Raw genomic sequence first — 12,247 nt, forward strand, 5'->3', positions numbered from 1 at the left:
CTACTGCACCCGTCGCACCCCTGCAACTCCGCCGGCTTCCTCGTTGCAGGGGCTTTCCCGCTGGGCCGGCTGGCGATCTTCTGGAGATCGCCCGCCGGCCCAGCGGGAAAGTCAAAATGACCCCCGCGGTCATTTGACCGCGGTGCGGTCTTTGGGCGGTTTCCGCCCGGCGGGCGGTGCCCGCCGCCCGCCGGACTCGGAATGAGCCCCTAAGTGATTTGCCCAGAATCACAGGATGCTGAGCCAAACAAGGGTTCCCAGGTTCCAGGGGCAGCAGATTTAGCTACTAGGCTACAAAAAGACACACCCAAATAAACACACATATCTATGTCTCTAGTGCTTAAAAAGTGTATGTAGATTTTATTTACTAACTCATTAGACATATATTTATAAATACATACATGTTTACAAACAACTATGCTTCTATATTCTAAAGCACATATAGAAACGGCACCAATATAGTTATGGCTATGACCTTGTTTCCATAGGAAAGGCTTGTTTTGTTTTCTTACTAACTTTGGTGCTGTTTGACGAATCTGTACAACACTTTCCAAAAAAATGCAATTCACTTTGCCTTCAGGGAAAGTTTTGCACCAAACTGTGAAGTGCAAGCCTATTAAAATTGGAAGAGGGAGTCCCAAGAGTGTGATTTCCCATTTCCTCACTGATGTAGAGAAATGGCTGAATTGAATTACAATAAATTTGGCACAAATTTAAAACTTTACTCAAGAGATGCGCTTTAGTTGCTTTTGAGGAATTAGAAATTAAAGAGAGGCTAGTGGTGAGCATGAATAGGTTATCCCTAGAAAACGTTACATATATTGAAAGTTCAGGCTAGGCAGACCCACCACAAATTCAACGTTTAAAAAAATAAGGCAAACATATTGACTGAGGGAGCTTTTGATCCAGTGGGCTATTTCAGAAACTCAGATCCCGGATAGGCTCTACAGATCTGAAAGCTTCTGCTTCGATTGGCTCACCGCAAAACCAGGCAAACCTTGCAGGCACCATTACAGGACTAGGTTACTCGTCCTCAGCCCTAAAAAAAGGCACAAAAAGGGGCGGGGTGAGCGCACCATGAAGGGTCCCAAAACGAAGCCCTCCAGGTAATCAAAGTGAGAAAACATATATATAATTTTGACAAGGATATCAATGATTCTCTGTGATCCCAGTGAGGGTCTCTGGTACAAAAGAACCAGATATCTCTGAAAGTTTTCCCCGATTGGCACAATAAAACCATGGTGGACTGAAGGGCCTGGTGGCGAAACCGCAGCTGACGAATCCCCCCCGCTCCCATTAACCACCGTCCACCAACGTCTGGGCAAGCTCTACAGACTTAGACTGAGACTAGGGGATCTGGTGGAAAAACTGATACTGGCATATCCAAGCTTCTCTACAACCCCTGCACACTGACCGTAGCAAATTGCCACACCGGCAGATCTGCCAAGCACTAACCAATCCTGGTCCACCAATGCTAGGGCAAGCTCCACCAACTGAAGGGCCTGGCGGAGAAACAACCACCGGCAGATCTACCAAGCTCCCCTCCACCCCAGTCAACCAACGGCACGGCAAGGGCCATGGACTGAAGGACCCGGCTGCAAAACCGGCACCGACGGAGCCACCAAGCTCCTTCCCACTTTGCTCAATAAGGACCGGGGCAAGCTACAGAAACTGAACTGCCCAGTAGGTGGAACCCGCACCAATGAACCTGCCACCCCAGCCCACTGTCAGGGCACCACCATCAGCAAATCTACCAAGATTCCCCACCCCCAGTCTACCAACGCAAGCTCCACTGACTGAAGGGCCCGGTAGCGAAATCAACACCAGCAGATTCAGAAAGCTCCTCCCCTTCACCGGTCCACCAATGCAGGAGCAAGCATTGAAGGGACTGCAGGGAAAACAGCCACCATCAAGTCCAGCAAGCTTACAGCAACCCCCCACCCCCTTCACCATTATCCATCAATGGCAGGGCAAGTTCCACGGACTCAAGGGCCCAGTGGTGAAACTAGCACCAGAGAATCCCGGAAGCCCTCCCAAGCCCGCTGGCCCACCAGAAGCAAGGCAAACTCCATGGACCGAAGGGCTCAGTGGCAAAACCTCAGTGTTATGCCAAGCTCCCCCTTCCCCCAGTCCACCAATACCAGGGTAAGAACCACGGATGAAGGGCCTACTAGTGAAGCCACCACCAGTAGATCAGACAAGAGACCCACCCAACCCCGAAAACCCTGGTGCAACTCCAGGACAAGCTCCGCAGACTGAAGGGCCCAGTGGCAAAACCGCCACCAGCAAATCTGGCAAGCTCCTCCCTCCACCATTATTTATCAACAGCAGGGAAAGCTCCATGGAATGAAGGGTTCAGTGGTGAAATTAGCATAGGCGAATCCAGAAAGCCCCAAAGCCCTCAGTCCACCAGAAGCAAGGCAAGCTCCATGGACTCAAAGGCTCAGTGGCAGAACCCCCATCAGTGATATGCCAAGATCCCATAGTAACCCGATACATGTAACCCTAAAGGTTACAACACTGATGAAGAGACATTACTTGTAATTATTTAATGCAGCCTATCACCATCCTTCAGAACGGAAAGGTGGTTGGGATCAGTGAGGAAACTGCAGGTAGAGTGTCCGCCAGAAAGACAGTTCCTGATTGCTACTTTTACTTGTATGTCCCGCACCCACTGAATCGATTCCAAAGCAGTACGCCCTCCTAGGTGGTAGGCAGCAAAGAATAATTAGGTGAGGAAATATTGGAGCACAGCACGTGAAAAATGTACATCTCTCCTCACCTCACCGTCGAAGCAATTAGCAAAGGTGCTGAGGGAAAGCCTGTATCACCAAACGACAAATCCCAGCCATAGGAGCAAACCTGGTGAGTTGGAAGACTTTCCTCTGGAGGACTGAGCACAGATTCTCATGCAGTTCCTTCTTGAGGAAGACGTAGCTCATCTTTATACATAATATTATCCAGCGGGACAAAGTCCTTTTCCGGGTTACCTTGCAGGTCTTGCTGCCTTCATATCCCACTACGTGCTGGTAGTCAACCCTGATCTATTTTACAGTGCAATAACCAACCACACTTCAAAGATCCAGTTGATAAAAGGCAGAGATCAGCACCTTTGGTAAGAAAGCCATTTTATTTAAAAAGATGAACTAGTCCAGGAAGAAACATGGGTGAATGCTCAGGGTTACAGCTCACTGTTCCATCTTACCAAAGTAACAGCCACCAGAAAAGCTATCTTGAAAATTACAAAGCACATGCAAACCTTCAATATATCCATGTTCTGCTAACACACCAGGTGACAAATCTGGTCAACCTCTCAGAATAGTCCAACTTGGTGGAGGGATGAAAGGCTGACACAATCAAAATGAACACACCTGAAAGCAGCTAGAAGAAGCTCAGGTATCCCTGTGTAATCTTCAGGCTTGAAGGATGAGGCTGTGAAGGGTGGGGTGCAGCATCTGCCCCTCCAACTTGGAGAGGATGTTGCCTTGAGAGGTAGACAAAGCAGGGAACACAGGGAGTGGCGCAGGAGGTCTGTGTACCACACCCATCTTGCCAATTCTGAAGCAATGAAGGTCACTTGGACCCTGTACCTATAAATCATCCTCAGAATCCAAGAAACCAAGGGGATGGGAAGAAACATGTAGTGAAGTGGAAAATTCCACCTCAACCAAAATACGTCCCACCAAGGCTCCCTGTGGCAGAAATGGGAAAGCACAGAACTGCAGGCAATGGGCATTGTTGTGGGTGGCAAAGATACCCACCTTGCAGGACAAGTATCCTGGATAGTTCCTGGGTCGCGAACCCACCCATTGTTGACAACAACGAAAACTGAGATAGTCAGACCTAGTGTCTCTGGAGCTGGCTAGATGGCTGGCAATGAGCCATATCCCATGCTGGTGCATCCACGCCTGGATTCTCAACAGAGAAGGGGTGAACCCGTTCTGCCCTGTTTGTTGCTGTACTCCATTGCAGGTGTATTGAAGCAGAGGAAAGGAAGGCTTTGAGAGCCAGCTCAGTTTCAGTTGGAGCATCTTTATGTTCAAAGCTCTGTTCTTTTAGAGTTCATATACGCTCTGATGTCCCGTTCTTCTAGTTGAGCACCCCACAGAAGAGAATGCATCAGTCACCACTGTAGTCACCGCTGGGTGGGGTGAGGTGGGGGGGGGGGACATCCTGTGCAACTGCTGCTCCTCTACAGACTACAGTCAGGGTCACTGGCGGTCTTGATGAAATCTGGCAAAATTCTCCCATGTTGGCCACAGCGCCTTTGGAGGCATCTCTGCAGAGGCCTCGTGCCAGCAAGTGTACGTGACTGGTGGGGATGCAAGAAGTCAGGACACTACATAGGCAAAGAACCTTCAGGACTGGTACTCTAGTTCTCTCATAAAACATTGGAATCCTGTCTTAGATATCTCTGGGCAGGAGGTTAAGCTCAGAGCAATGTTGTGTCCATGGGTGCCCTGTTGAATAGGAGGCAGTAAGAGGTCGTTAGGAGAGACATGGGTGTGTTGATGGAAAAACACAAGTCAAACATAATTGAAGCTGTTGCTTTGCAAGTGATGCAATACTATCTACACTGAACCAAATCTTCAGAGGTGGATTACAACCACTGCCATCAGGTTGGTAAAGCCTAGAGGTGCCAATATTAGCAAGAATGGAAGGAGCATGAACTGGTAGCAATGAACTCTACCACAATATGCATGTAACAACTATGAAACTGCAAAATCAGTGTTTAGAAATAAACACACCCTGCAAGTCGAGGGACCCCACCCAGTGTTCAACTTCCAGTTCCAGAACAGCCTTCGCCAGAGACAGCTTCTTGAACATGCCCTTGTGCAAGAACAAGCTCAAGACCCTGAGCTCCAGGATCAGACAAAGGCTTTCCTTCTTATTGACTAGGAGATATTGAGTTTAGCATCCCTGTCCAATGTCCTGCTCTGAAACAAGCTCCACCATTCCTTTCTACAGCAAGATTGCCACCTCCTGCTGCAGGATTCAAGGGTGGTCTTCCATCTGAAGAGACTGAGAGGGTGGAAACTGGGTAGAAAGAGTAGGACATACCGTATTTTGTACTGCTTGAAGCCCCCATTGGTCTATTACTCCCTTTCAGGGCAGTAGAAAGGAAAATACTCACACTCCACGAGCAACAATGCACATGTTCCTTCAAGGGGAAGGAAAAGCATCTTTCCAGGTACTGTTGGAGAGGACCAGAAGCAGAGATGCTGGGTTTGGCAACCTGTTCACTTACCTCTGCCCCTGAGCTATCGAAACAGCAGATTCTAAGGCTGCTGAGCTGGATTAGATGGTTGACGTTGGCAAAAATTAAAACCTCTTGAGAGGTCACAAATCTTTCAAAAGTTAGTAGTTCCAGTAGGTGACTGTAACCCCAAAGATCAGGGTGTCTCCCATTCCACCTTGAATCTCTCCAATGCGACTTAACCTTGTCTCTTGAGAAACGCCCCAAGTTGGATAGCATGTCCATAAATGCAGCTTGCACATCACCGGAGAAATTGAGTGGTCTAAGTCGTGCATATCTCCACAATGTCCCTGACACACCTGTGGCCCACGCCACTGAGTCAACAGCATCTAGACCTGCTCTAATGACATCTTGAGGAGTCCTGTCCATCCTTGGCGATAGTGGTAAAGTCTTTGAGATAGTCTAGCAGGTTTGGCACCACTGTTGCAGCCAAACCTGCAGACCACAAGTCATGGGTCTGTCTACAAGCTGGTAGACAGCATTGAGGAAAAGGAGGGATAGGTTGTCAGCTGAAAGAACCTCTGTCTTTCTTCTGCTTCTAACTTCTACCTCTCTCTGATACGTGGTGTTGTCAGGAACGCTTCAGGGTTCTGTTTAACACAGGGGGAAGCCTATATGACTAGGTTCTCTCAAGAGGGATGGACTGACAAAAAAAGAGCAGATCTCCAGGCACTGACCTGCATCCTCTGGCTATTAGGTGGTTCCCACCTGGGGCTGGTGTAGGTTTCTCCCAGGAAGCCATTACCAGGCCCATAAGTGTTTCATTGAAAGGTAACTGGGTTTTGACAAAGATGTGGCCATCTGAAGGCCTTCAGTCTGCATGTCTGCTATGGCTTCAACAGTGGAAAGGTGCAGTTGTGGCACTTCAGCTGCTCTTCTGAAGTCAGTTTGAAAAGAAGCCACTTTAGGGGGGGGGTGAGGGGGGAGTACACTTTTGTGTCAGGGGACATGTATAGTCCACTTGCATCCTATAGAGCTAAGACTTCTGCTGTGCCAGAGGGGGTGGCAGCAAGTTGGCTGCTTGCTTCTTTGCTGGCGTCCATATCAGGCTGTACCATTTCCAGTATCTAAACTGGATTGAAACCAGTGCAGAAAGTATCCTCTATCTTCTGCCAACAGCATTGGCCCCAGGTGGTGTCTCGCTGTTTTTCTCTGTAACTTTCCTTTTCTACTATCCTCTGGATCTTCCTCCTGGACTTAGTTAGGAAAGCTTTCCACTGCTCTTTAGGAGGCCTTGGCATTGGCATTTTGTAGGATCTTTAGGCACCAGTCGGTGGAACAGGGGATAGTATAGTGGCGGAGACAGACCGTCTGTTTGAAACAAGACAAAACTCCAAAAGGTCCCCTGGGGGCCTGAGATATGCCAGAGGGGACTACCGCACACTGGAACATCTCCATCATAGCATGGAGAAACAAGGCCAGTTCAGACGCCGGCACTGGCATCTCTGGAATAGCAGATGCCGGCATCATCTATGGCATTGGTGACATAGAGGCCAGCAGATGCCCTGATGCTTGTGCCCACAAGACAACTAAAGGCAGTTCCTGTGGCTGGGTAATGTCTACCAGTTCTGGCTCCAAGGAGAACTCCACATGGGGGAGGACTGTGTGGAAGGGACTTAGGTGTAGACTTTGAGTCCTGTTGAGGCAAACCGTCACCATGCTCCTTAGATTAAAAGCAGCGTGATTTGGGTGGAGGACCCTGACCTGCAGCACAACTGACGTCAAGCCGCCTTTCATCGCAGGCCATACAGAGTTTGGCTTGAACTCTTTAATGGCTTCAGGGTACATGATGCTGCACTTTTCACGTGACGCTTGAATCATGTTTCGACCCCAGCCACCACAGACAGACCTCGTGGGAGTCTGAGATGGACATTTACCAATTACAGCCTCAGCTGGGCTTAAACCCCGACTTTTTGGGAGGTGACATTTCCTAAGAACTGCACTGGGAAAGTTTTTGAATGAATTACTTTGTGGAAAATCACCAGAAGTGAAGAAAACAATGAGTGCCTCTACATCGGTTTTGATGGAGGCAAAAAAAAGAAAACCAACGTTGGTGCACCAGAGCAGGTGCTACACGGCTCCAGCAATGTCACAGTGTTGTTGCTTGCAGCATCTAAATGGAGCCAGCGCCCCTTACTGGCGTGGGAGGGCTATGGAAGCATCCTAGATCCTGTCTAGCAACCTTGGGACATTTAACAGGTGAGGAATCTGCAGGCAGAAATATCCATCAGAACATGTTCTATTTGCCGTCTAGGGCGTGATGGAGACATATTATTTATTTGAATGTACTGACACAATACTCACATTTATGTGATCATTTATTACTTCTCAAGAGAGGTTTACAAAATACATTGTTGCATTATTGGGATTATTTTAGCATTCTTAGATGACAATTTAGCATTATGGTCCTCAGTTATAAATGTGCATTGCGGCTGAAGGAACACACTACTGTTTGAATGTAATGGCACAGTACTTACATATCGTGTGATTATTTACTAATAATTTGTAAGATTGCTTGCCACATACGGCGTCATATTAGGACTTAGCATCTTAAGACATAATGACAATATAGCACAGTGGCAATATGCAGCTTTCTGAACCTTGAAAATAGCTGTTCGATTCTCGCTTTTACTCAATATCATACGTATGTACCGCCATGTTTTATATTTATACACAGGCTTTCTTTCCTTACATTCTTACTTGAAGATAACCAGTATTCGTTTTTATTTAAGTTATGTATTTTGTACATGTTAATCACACTTCCTCTTCAAAACAGGAAATTTATCCTTTATATCCTACATCCAGTTTTTCTTCTGTTGACGAAGACCCCCCGTGTTACGGGGTCGAAACATGATGACTTGTATTAATGCAACCCAAATAACACTGCTGCAAATATAATTCTGAGTTGAGTGTCGGCCTTTCTTTGGGGGTCGAAGAACTCTTTGTTGATATACACTTCTTTAAAAAAAGATATATAATTTTCAAAGAAAAAATATGTTATTATTTTAGAATGCTGACATACCATGATATAGTGAAATGCATCCATTTTAAAATACTATTCAATTCGTTTTACCTTTTTTAAATTTCGAATAAGTGAAGCTAACCTTGTACCCCTCTCTATATATATTTATATTCACTGAAAAACCCAAATGTTACAGAGACGTTATAGTTAGGCTCACATTTTAAAAGCACAAAAACCATAGAAATTCAGCTGTTCGAGTTATTTCAAGTAACTATAACTTGTGCCCTCAAAAAACTAACTTGCGCCCTTGCCATGCAGTTTTCTCATCAATAATGTGACAGCCAACCCCCTATAACCACCCAACCCTGTGCCACCTCCCTGGAGCGACATATAATAAGTACAAAGCGGGGCTGCCCAGACCCCCCCCGGGCCCTGGGGACCACCACCTCCCCAGGCTACATTTAATAAATATACAGGGGGTGCTGGCGGACCCCGAAGACCCGGGAACGACACCTCCTCAGGCCTACATTTAATAAATATATGGGGTGCCATGTGGACCATCCTGGTACCCGGGACCACCACATCCCCAGGGCTACATACTAAAAAAAGTTACGGAGGGGGCAGAGCAGACCCCCCCCCCACCCAAGCCCTGGGGACTACCACCTCCCAGGGGTGCCAATATTTTATATATATACATATATATATATATATATATATATATATATATATATATATATATATACATATATATATAGCACGGGCCCCCCAATGCCCTAGGGACGACCACCTCTCCAGAACAACATAATAGCAAAGGTTGGGAGGGGGCACAGATCCCTCTGCCCCTGGGTCCCGGGGACCATCACCTCCCCGGGACACCATTAAATAAATATATGGGTGGCCACAGATCCCAAGCGCAGGGGATGACCACCTCCCTGGGGCTCCATAATAACAATTGTTAGGGAGGGGCACATAGTCCTCCCCAGGCCCCAGGGACCACCACCTCCCCAGGGCCAAATACTTATTTGAAAATGGGAAAGGAGCAACGTGGCCACCCTCCCTAGGCCAATTTCGGCCCTGGGGAACACATCCCCCAGGGCCTAAGGGCCTGGCCACGTCCTCCCAGGTGCCTGGGCCCCACCCAGGGCACCCAGTAAGGTGATCTCATTACAGAGGGAACACCTGAAATAAATATTACATAACCATGATCTCCTAATGAGAATTATATCACAAAAACATTACACAAACTCTTCTTCCATTAATCCTATATATCCCTATAAGAGGAGGGAGCCAAACGGTTTCCACTGACAATGTCTTTATTAATTATCCATCAATAATCAGAACTTCAGCCCAGCCAAAGTGTTTCGTCCTGTGGAGGACTTCATCAGGGCTGCAATTTAAAAATACAAATGCACATTTTACTGAACAATCAAGATTTATTTTACAATATATCTTACAACATCAATTTACACATGTTGTAACTCAACTTACTCAAATACATCACATAAATATCAATCCTAAACAAACATAGTATTCACAAAAACTTGTATATATACAAAAAACCTTGTTGACTCCCCCACACTCTAAAACAAATACACAATTAGACCAAATAACATATAATATATAATTTTTATAAAATCCGGCTGCTCAACAGTAAAACTAGAATAAGAGAACAGGTGTAAAGTGCCATGATTCCACTCACTTTGCATAATCATTTGAGATATCCTTATGGTTTAGGGCGATCGGAAGAAGTATAGTTGTCAAACCTACTATATATCGAGCACTTGTTCAGCAGGGAGAAGTCAGACATAAGAGATTCATGGATTAATTAGGCCCCTCATCCAAATTATACCATGCCAAGTCCTACTGACATGCTCTAATAGGTCTAACCCATTTTGTGTACTCACATTATATGGAGATACAGATCCACAATATCTGCGTATGGCCAATGGCATTCAGGTATGCACCGAATATCCTCTCCCAAGTGGGATCTAAGAAGTAAAAAAGAGGCCAGAAAGGAGGGACTGAGTAACGGTCCTTGCCATTCAAGTACACCCAACATTAAACGCGTGTCTCACTTCACACGTCATTCGATTTTCAACCAATTGTTATCACCCCACAAGGCAAAATATCCATATATATGCAATACACAGATTTGTAACCTAGTGAGACCTACACTTCATATTGTTACAATGGTCTACAATGAGGCCACTATACAACCTCGATGATCACACCCAAGCATCCTCCATACCACAGTATTTACACATGCGCTCCAACATGATGCACCTCTCCCATAGCAATATTCATCCTTCACTTGCCCAAGCAAAACCTAAATCCATTTGCTATTCATACACCTATGTGGGTCAGTTTACGTAATGTCAGTTTACTGATCACGTGGTCTAGTCCTGCTCAACCAATAAAAGAAAAGCTACAGGTCCCTGCCATCCAAACGCTAGGTGCTTCAAGTAATGATATGGAAGAAACAAAACCCAGCAGTATTGCCCATTTGTTTTTAAAACGTAATCATAACCGCAGTGTATGTACTGCACACCTTCACAAGCAACTCTACCAAGACAAATAAGCGAATCGTCATCCGATAACTGTGTGTCTTGTGAAATAAACGAGCCGCAGTATACATACCTGCACGCCTGCTCACTCAAAGGGCAAGGACAGTTACTCAGTCCCTCCTCTCTGGCCTCTTTTTTACTCCTTAGGTCCCACTTGAGAGAGGATATTCGCTGCATACATGAATGCCATTTGCCACACACAGATATTGTGGATCTGTGTCTCCATATAATGCGAGTACACAAAATGGGTTAGACATATTAGATCATCTCAATAGGACTTGGTATGATATAATTTGGATGGGGGGGGCTAATTAATCTCTGAATCTGTCCCTGCTGAACGATTGCAAGGTTTGACAATCATACTTGTTCTGATCGCCCAGAACCATAACAATAACTCAAATGATTATGCAAAGTGAGTGGAATCATGGCACTTTCCACCTGTTCTCTTATTCTAGTTTTACTGTTGTACAGGCAGATTTTATAAAAAAGTATATGTTATTTGGTCTAATTGTGTATTTGTTTGAGTGTCGGAGAGTCAACAAGGTTTTTTGTATATATACAAGGCTTTGTGAATACTATGGTGGTCATTATGAACATGGTGGGAAACACTGCCGACTGCCGTGGCGACGGTGAACAGAAGACGGACATTGGCGGTGAACAGAACACCGTCATATAATGATGCCAAAAACAGAAACCTCCAAAAATTCTGCTACCTCCAGCCACCGCCATGGCCCTTGATGGCAGAAAGGCTGCACACCCCACCCTGCCACCTCCAAGCAGACAAATCCCCCACCTCCAAATAATGATGCACAAATCACTGCGGCGGATAGTGGATGTTGAACGACCATTGGCGGTACGGACCGCCACGGCCAGCAAGTGGACCAAACAGCAAGAAATGCACACATTAGCAAGTTTGAAACCCACACACTGGACACACATCCACAACACTATAAAACACTCACATACACACCCCACAATCCTTTGCATCACCAATAGGACAACTGAGATTGACAACACAACACGCATACACTGAACCCAACATCACACAAGTCACACACCCAACCACACAACAGCACCCTCACCAATATTCCTACAACACACCACCCACAACACACACAATGGCACCCCCTAAGCACCCCCCGCTTCACAGATAGGGAGCTAAGAACAATGGTGGATGAAATACTCAAGGTTGAGCCACAAATCTTCGGGGCACAGGTCCAGCACACACCCATCGCTAGGAAGATGGAGTTATGGCAGACAATAGTATAGTAAACAAGGTCAACGCAGTGGGAAACCATCCATGCACGAGGGACGACATCCGCAAGAGATGGAACAACCTGCGCAGGAAGGTGAGGTCGATGGCATCCAGGCACGACACATCGCGGTCCAGAAGACTGGGGGAGGACCCCCACCTACATCCCCCCCGACTACACCGACTGGGAGGAGAAGGTACTGGCCATCCTG

This window comes from Pleurodeles waltl, chromosome 7, assembly GCF_031143425.1.
Source record: "Pleurodeles waltl isolate 20211129_DDA chromosome 7, aPleWal1.hap1.20221129, whole genome shotgun sequence".
NCBI classification, from domain to species: domain Eukaryota; kingdom Metazoa; phylum Chordata; class Amphibia; order Caudata; family Salamandridae; genus Pleurodeles; species Pleurodeles waltl.